Source organism: Oryctolagus cuniculus, chromosome 17 (genome assembly GCF_051225735.1).
Source record: "Oryctolagus cuniculus isolate XC-2025 breed Fujian yellow rabbit chromosome 17, ASM5122573v1, whole genome shotgun sequence".
NCBI classification, from domain to species: domain Eukaryota; kingdom Metazoa; phylum Chordata; class Mammalia; order Lagomorpha; family Leporidae; genus Oryctolagus; species Oryctolagus cuniculus.
The window spans coordinates 61,278,627-61,285,905 of record NC_142883.1 but is presented as its reverse complement, the minus strand read 5'-3'; the positions used below and the strand labels follow the sequence as shown (position 1 = coordinate 61,285,905).

The following is a 7,279-nucleotide window of genomic DNA, read 5'->3' as shown; positions in this document are numbered from 1 at the left end:
CAGTGCTGGCATCCCATATGAGTGCTGCTGGTTCAAGTACTGGATGCTGCACTTCTGATCCAGCTCTTTGACATGGCCTGGGAAAGCAGTAGATGGTCCAAGTCCTTTGAACCCTGCACCCAGGTGGGAGACCTGGAAGAAGCTCCTGGCTCCTGGCTTCAGAATGGCTCAGCTCTGGCTGTTGCAGTCATTTGAGGAGGGAACCAGCAGATAGAAGACCTCTCTCTCTCTCTCTCTCTCTCTTTGTCTGTACCTCTCTCTGTAACTCTATCTTTCAAATAAGCAAAATCAATCTTTTTTAAAAAATAATGTTTCACAGTTTAGAACCTGTGGTTTGAGAAATGATGTAATATGGGACATACCCTAAAGGCATACAAAGTATAAATTAAATTTGCAGATCATTGCAGTCAGGAGAAAAGGAAAGTCACAAATAATTTCATTAGGAACACAAGTTCATGAGGAAGACAATTCTAAAATTCATATTCCTTGTGTCTGAACACTGTGGATTACAAGTGTACACAGAATGAGCCTAAATCTCAGTATCACTATGATATCAATAATCAAAGAAAACATCAGAAAGCAACAAATGGCTAAGTGCCCATTTACATTTAAATTAAATGACATCAGTAGCAAAATACCATGAAGAGATATTCTTTTTTTTTAAAAATTGTTTGACAGGCAGAGTGAAGGTAAGAGAGAGAGAGAGAGAGACAGAGAGAAAGGTCTTCCTTTTCCATTGGTTCACCCCCAGTGGCGGCTATGGCTGGCATGCTGTGGCCAGTGCACCGCGCTGATCCAAAGCCAGGAGCCAGGTGTCTCCTCCTGGTCTCCAGTGCGGATGCAGGGCCCAAGCACTTAGGCCATCCTCCACTGCCTTCCCAGGCCACAGCAGAGAGCTGGACTGGAAGAGGGGCAACCGGGACAGAATCTGGCGCCCCAACTGGGACTAGAACCCAGTGTGCCGGTGCCGCAGGCAGAGGATTAGCCTAGTGAGCCTCTGAAGAGATGTTCTGAATTCAGTCTCTGAGAAGCTGAGGCACCCACGAGCAATCAGGAAGCAGTCAATTTATACTGGGTAAGAACAATGTCACATTCTGCGCATTACCTTCTCCCTGAACCAAGCTGAGCAAAACCCAGGGAAGGTGGCTGACTTTGACTTCTCCTACAGGAGGGACACTGAGACTGGAGTGTGCACCTGGACTCCTGGTCTCCCGACCACACAGGTCACCCCCCACAGGGCCCTTTCCCAGATGCTCATCCTGATCACTGCCTGACTCACAGAACAGTTAGGGCAGGAACTCTTCTGATAGACAAGGCTGGACTTGGAGAATTCACTGAAGTACAGGTCCAAGCTCTTTCTTGTGATGTAGAAGGAAAAGAAGTGGTCAAAGAAGTTCCCAAGTCACACAGAACACACCCAGGGGTCAGTCCATCTCTTGCATCAAGCAGAGCACTGCCGACTGATGGAGCACCAGGCCATCATGACAGGGAGCAGTCATTGCCATTTCCAATGTACAAACAAGAAAGCAAGGCTTCCAGAAACACAGCGTCAACTGCACTGATGCAATCAACCAAGAAAACAAAACTGCAGGTAATTCACCTAGAAAAAGGGCAGAACTGCAAACAGCCTGATACATAATTTAAAAGTCACCTAATCTCTTCTCTTTGTGCTAATATCACATTAGCATGAAAATTGGTGAGAATTTTGTTGTAGTAAGTACCGTGCATTTGCTGTCACACTACGATCTAATGTATCAATAAACTTAAATTAAAAAGGGAAATAAAAAGTAGTCACCTCAGTGAAGCTAAGTGAGTTGTACAGAAATAAGAAAATCATGAAGGCTGTTAAGGCTTCCTGCTCTGGCTGAAAACCCCATGAGAGAATTTCAGGCATGGAAATCCAAGACGCTGTCGCAAAAATGTTCTGTGTGAAACATCTCTGTGAGTGAGGACCTAGCAGAAAGAGTAGCCATCAAAGAAGGATGTACTTTTCTCTAAATGGAGGAGAGAACTTTTACTTTGCCTATGGCCTTGTCCAAACACTGATGGAGTTTGTGGACTGAAAACGCTTCCATATCCTAGGTAGCTCATGTTAAGAGTCTCAGGTGATCACTGACATCATATATAAGAGTGTCAATTGTTAAATGAACAACAGGAGTCACTGTGCACTTACTTCCTATGCAGGATCTCTGTCCTCAGTTGAGATGTATTATGAAAATTAACTATAAAACTTGTTCTCAAACAGTTTGTATATTTTGTGTATATGTGTAAAATTGTTGGTCTTCTGTGTATAAAGTTAATTGAAAATGCATTTTAATGAAGAATGGGATTGAGAATGGGAGAGGGAGAAGGAGGTGGGGTGGGAGTGGTGGTGGGAGGACAGGTTTAGTGGGAAGAATGCTATATTCATTAAGTTGTACTTATGAAATTTGTGCTCATTAAATAAAAGGTTTCTTTGGAAAAAAAATTGTACTTATGAAATTTGTATTCCTTAAATAAAAGCTTTCTTTGGGGAAAAAAAAGTTAGTGTAACCACAATTAGATGGTACTGGCATAAAAACAGACATGCTGAGCGATGTGACAGAACAGAAAACAGAATAAACCTATGGATTGAGAATCAAGTGGTCTTTGACAATTGTGCCAAGAACATACAATGATAAAAGCATAACTTGTCAATGAAGCAGGTTGAGGAAACTGAATATCCACCTGCAACAAAATAAAATAACAACCCGTATTTTTTTCTTTTTGAAATATAAAGGTGCATTTATTTGTGTCCATGACATCTAAAGCTATTGAGTACAGTAATCAGGACCGGAGAAGGGACGGTTCAGAACCCAAAACACCGTCACCACAACAGCACAGGTGCCCCCAGGCTGCGAGTCTGAGCTCATGAGGCTGCATGCTGGCTGCCAGTTTCCTCCCTGAGAAGCTCACTCCACGCTCCCTGGTCTCCTCCAGCATCTCTGGTCCCTTTCAGCTAGGGCCTGGACAGCGTCAGGATGGAGCCGCGCCCTCTCCTCCGGGCCTTCAGTCACCTGTGGGCTGGGGCTGAGCACAGGCCGGGCCCGCAACTGCCCCCGCAGCCCCTCTGCAGCCTGCAGCAGGGCGGTGCGCTCCAGCTCCAGTGCCAACAGGGCCCGCTTCAGCTTGCTCTCACTGCTCAGCAGCTCTCCACCGTGGCCTCCAGGCTTTGGATCCTGCTGTTTGCCACCTGCAGTTGTTCAAGGAGGTCAAGGTTCTGTTTGTGTAAGCTGTTGTTGGTTTTCTCTAATTTATCCATTCCTTGGTTGTCACTGAGTGGGGAGGAATTGATGAGCTCTTCTTGTAGCACGTGGTACTCGACTTCATAAGCTTGTAATTGCTTAGCGATGTCCATCTCAAACACCTGGTTGATGGTCTTCTCCATCTGTACCAAGCCCAGGTTGGGCAGTGTGCTTTTGATAAAGTTGACTATGGTTTCTAGGTTTTCCTGCTGCAGAATCAAGGGCTTGTGGCTTCCCAACAGACTCAAGACAAAATGGATTAAGACTGAAGAGAAAGGTTTTTTTTTTTGTTTGTTTGTTTGTTTGTTTGTTTTGGACAGGCAGAGTTAGTGAGAGAGACAGACAGAGAGACAGAGATAAAGGTCTTCCTTCCGTTGCTTCACTCCCCAAATGGCCGCTACAGCCAGTGGGCTGTGCCAATCCGAAGCCAGGAGCCGAATGCTTCTCCTGGTCTCCCATGTGGGTGCAGGGCCCAAGCACTTGGGCCATCATCCACTGCCTTCCTAGGCCACAGAAGAGAGCTGGACTGGAAGAGGAGCAACCAGGACAGAATCTGGCACCCCAACCTGGACTAGAACCATGGGTGCTGGTGCCACAGGTGGAGGATTAGCCTAGTGAGCCGTGGCGCTGGCCAAAAGGAAGATTTCAAACTCTAAACCTAAACCACCTCCATCAAGAAAAAATAGGGAAAAGTATTTTTGAATTCATGATGTTGATGTTCACTGGGATGTTTGTTGGATTTGGCCCTAAAACCAGAGAGAACAAAAATGAAAATACACCAATGTGATTGCCTCCAACCACAAAGCTTCTTGACAGCACAAGAAACAACCAACAGAGTGAAGAGACGACCTACAGAACAGGACAAACAAGTGCAAATCACTCATCTCATAAGGGGTTAACACTCAAAATATTCAAGGAACTCCAACAGCTGTATTACAAGACACCATGTAATTTCCTTTATAAGTGGAGCAAATACATCCACACGCATATCTCAGAGTACATACACAAGTACAAAAGATACATGGAAATACATTCAACATCACTAATCCTCCCAGGAAATGTAAATAAAAACTTGTATTATATATCACCATGTCTTTTTAATATGACTATGGTGAACGGTTAATGGGAACATAAACTGGTACAGCCATAATGGAAACCAGTAAGAGCTTTTTCAAATACTAAAAATGGATTAAGCTGGGCCTCTCTCATGAACTTTGCATCCATGTCAGGATTTTTTTAAAGATTATTTGAAGGGCAGAATTACATAGAGAGATGGGGAGAGAGAGATGGAGATAGAGAGATAGAGAGAGAGAGAGAGAGAGAGATTGAAAGAGAGAGAGAGAAAGAGACCAAGCGAACGAGCAAGAGATCTTCCAACTAGTGGCTCACTCCCCAAATCACTGCAACGGCCAGGCTAAAGCCAAGAGCCTGGAAGTGCATCTGAGTCTTCCACGTGGGAACAGAGGATCAAGGGCTTGAGCTATCTTCTGCTCCTTTCCCAGGCATATTAGTGGGCAGCTGATTTGGAAACAGAGCAGACAGGACTTGAATGGCACCCGTATGGGATGCTGGCACACAGGCAGTGGCTTAACAACTGGTGGCGTAACACGCTGTGCCACAATGCCAGTCCCTCACTCTGCATTTTAAGGCTTTCTTACAAGCAATATGACACCTGGCCATAGTGAATTCCTGTAAAAATCCATTCTTAATGCAGACTAGGTTCTCAATTCTTTCTTTAGATCAGCACCTGGTCTGTCAGGTGTACTCTCTTCATTGAACTTGGCTAGTATACTGCCTGCTAATTTTCCATTCATATTTAGAAAGAAATTTAACCAAATAAGTTAAAGATCTCTACAATAAAAATATAGAACAATGACAGAAGAGATCACCAAGGACACAAAAAAGTGGAAACAAACTGCATGCCCATGGATTGTAATAACTAATGTAATTAAAATGTCCGTACTACCTAAATAATCCTACAGATTCAATGCAACGCAAATCAAAACACCAATGACATTCTTTACACAATTAGAAGAAACAACCAAAAAATCCATTTGGAATCACAAAAGACCCAGAAGAGCCAAGCAACTCTGAGCAAAACCAAACAAAAAGCTGATGGTATCCCAATAGCTGATTTCAAAGCAAACTGCAAAGGTGCAGGACCTAAAACACCACAGAACTGGCACAATAGCCAACACACAGATCAATAAAGTGCAATAGAGAACTCAGAAATTAAGACAGGTAAAAACAGCCCACTGATCTTTGACAAAGGCACCAAGAATATGGGGAAAGGACAGCCTTTTCAATAATGGTGCTGGCAAAACTTGGTACATACATAGAAGAATAAAATTAAAGTCCTGGGGCCAGCGCTGTGGCGTAGCAGGTAAAGCTGCCGCCCGCAGTGCTGGCATTCCATAGGGGCACTGCTTCAAGTCCTGGATGCTCCACTTCTGATCCAGCTCTCTGCTATGGCCTGGAAAAGCAGTAGAAGATGGCTCAAGTCCTTGGGCCCCTGCACCCATGTGGGAAGACTTGGAGGAAGCTCCTGGCTCTTAGCTTCAGATCGACACAGCTCTGGCCATTGCAGCAATCTGGGGAATCAACCCGTGGATGGAAGACCTGTCTCTATGCCTCTGCATTTCTGTAACTCCACCTTTCAAATAAATAAATTAATCTTTAAAAACATTAGAATCATATCTCTCCAAATACACAAATCAACTCAAGATGGATCAAAGATCTAAATGTTAGACATGAAAGTCTAAAATAGCTATTAGAAAACCAAGGGTAATTACTTCAAGATGTTGAAATAGGCTATGATTTCTTGGATAGGACCCCAAAGTGAGTGGATAAAAAAGATATGGTATATACACACAATGGAACACTATTCAGCCATTAAAAGAATGGGATCTTATCATTTTTAGCAAAATAGATGCAAATGGAGGACATCACATTGAGTGCAATAAGCCAGAAAGGCAAATACCGTATGTCCATATGTTCTCCCTCATTTGTGGAAGCAAAATAAAATTCAATGTGAACACAGAATGTTGATTACTAGAGAGCCGGCGCCGTGGCTCAATAGGCTAATCCTCCACCTTGCGGCGCCGGCACACCGGGTTCTAGTCCCGGTTGGGGCGCCGGATTCTGTCCCGGTTGCCCCTCTTCCAGGCCAGCTCTCTGCTATGGCCAGGGAGTGCAGTGGAGGATGGCCCAGGTGCTTGGGCCCTGCACCCCATGGGAGACCAGGAAAAGCACCTGGATCCTGGCTCCTGCCAGGATCAGCGCGGTGCGCCGGCTGCAGCGGCGGCCATTGGAGGGTGAACCAACGGCAAAGGAAGACCTTTCTCTCTGTCTCTCTCTCTCACTGTCCACTCTGCCTGTCAAAAAAAAAAAAAAAAAAAAAAAAAAAAAAAAAAAGAATGTTGATTACTAGAGACTGGGAGGGGAAGGGAGGATAGAAGGAATATGGATAACAAATAGGGGAAGCTGGACGTGGTTCATTAATTGCAAAAAACATACAATGCTAATATGAGATGTTAATAAAAGAGAAATCTGGGTATTGGGTATACACAAACTCTTTGTACTACTTCACAAATTTTCTTTTGTAGATTAAAAAATGTTCTGGAACAAAAAGTTATTAAAACAAATAATACAGAAATAAATACATGGCTCCCAAAATCATTAGTTGCTATCAAGAAAGTATTAAATATATGAATAAATATCCGCCAAATACTTAGAAACACACATTATCCTCACACACACACATACACACACACAATCCATTTCTCCAGGGGTCACTGGTCCCTCTGTACTCCTACTGGCAAATTTGAGGTCATAAACACCCAGGGAGGCCCTGCAATACACATATAATCCACGAAAATACACAAAACCCATTTCCCAGGTCAAGGGCCATTGGGACCTCTACTCCCTTACAGGCAAGTGCATAGGGCATAAACACCCAGAGAGTCCCTTCATTGCCAGCCCCAGATTCCCAAGGCAGACACCACTCACTAGACACA

The 7,279-nt window shown here is 44.1% G+C and overlaps 1 pseudogene; it reads right to left on the bottom strand.

Annotated features, from left to right (window-relative positions):
- Positions 1-2,768: 2,768 nt before the first annotated feature.
- Positions 2,769-3,586, bottom strand: LOC149121265 (TBC1 domain family member 1 pseudogene; annotated as a pseudogene).
- Positions 3,587-7,279: the final 3,693 nt, after the last annotated feature.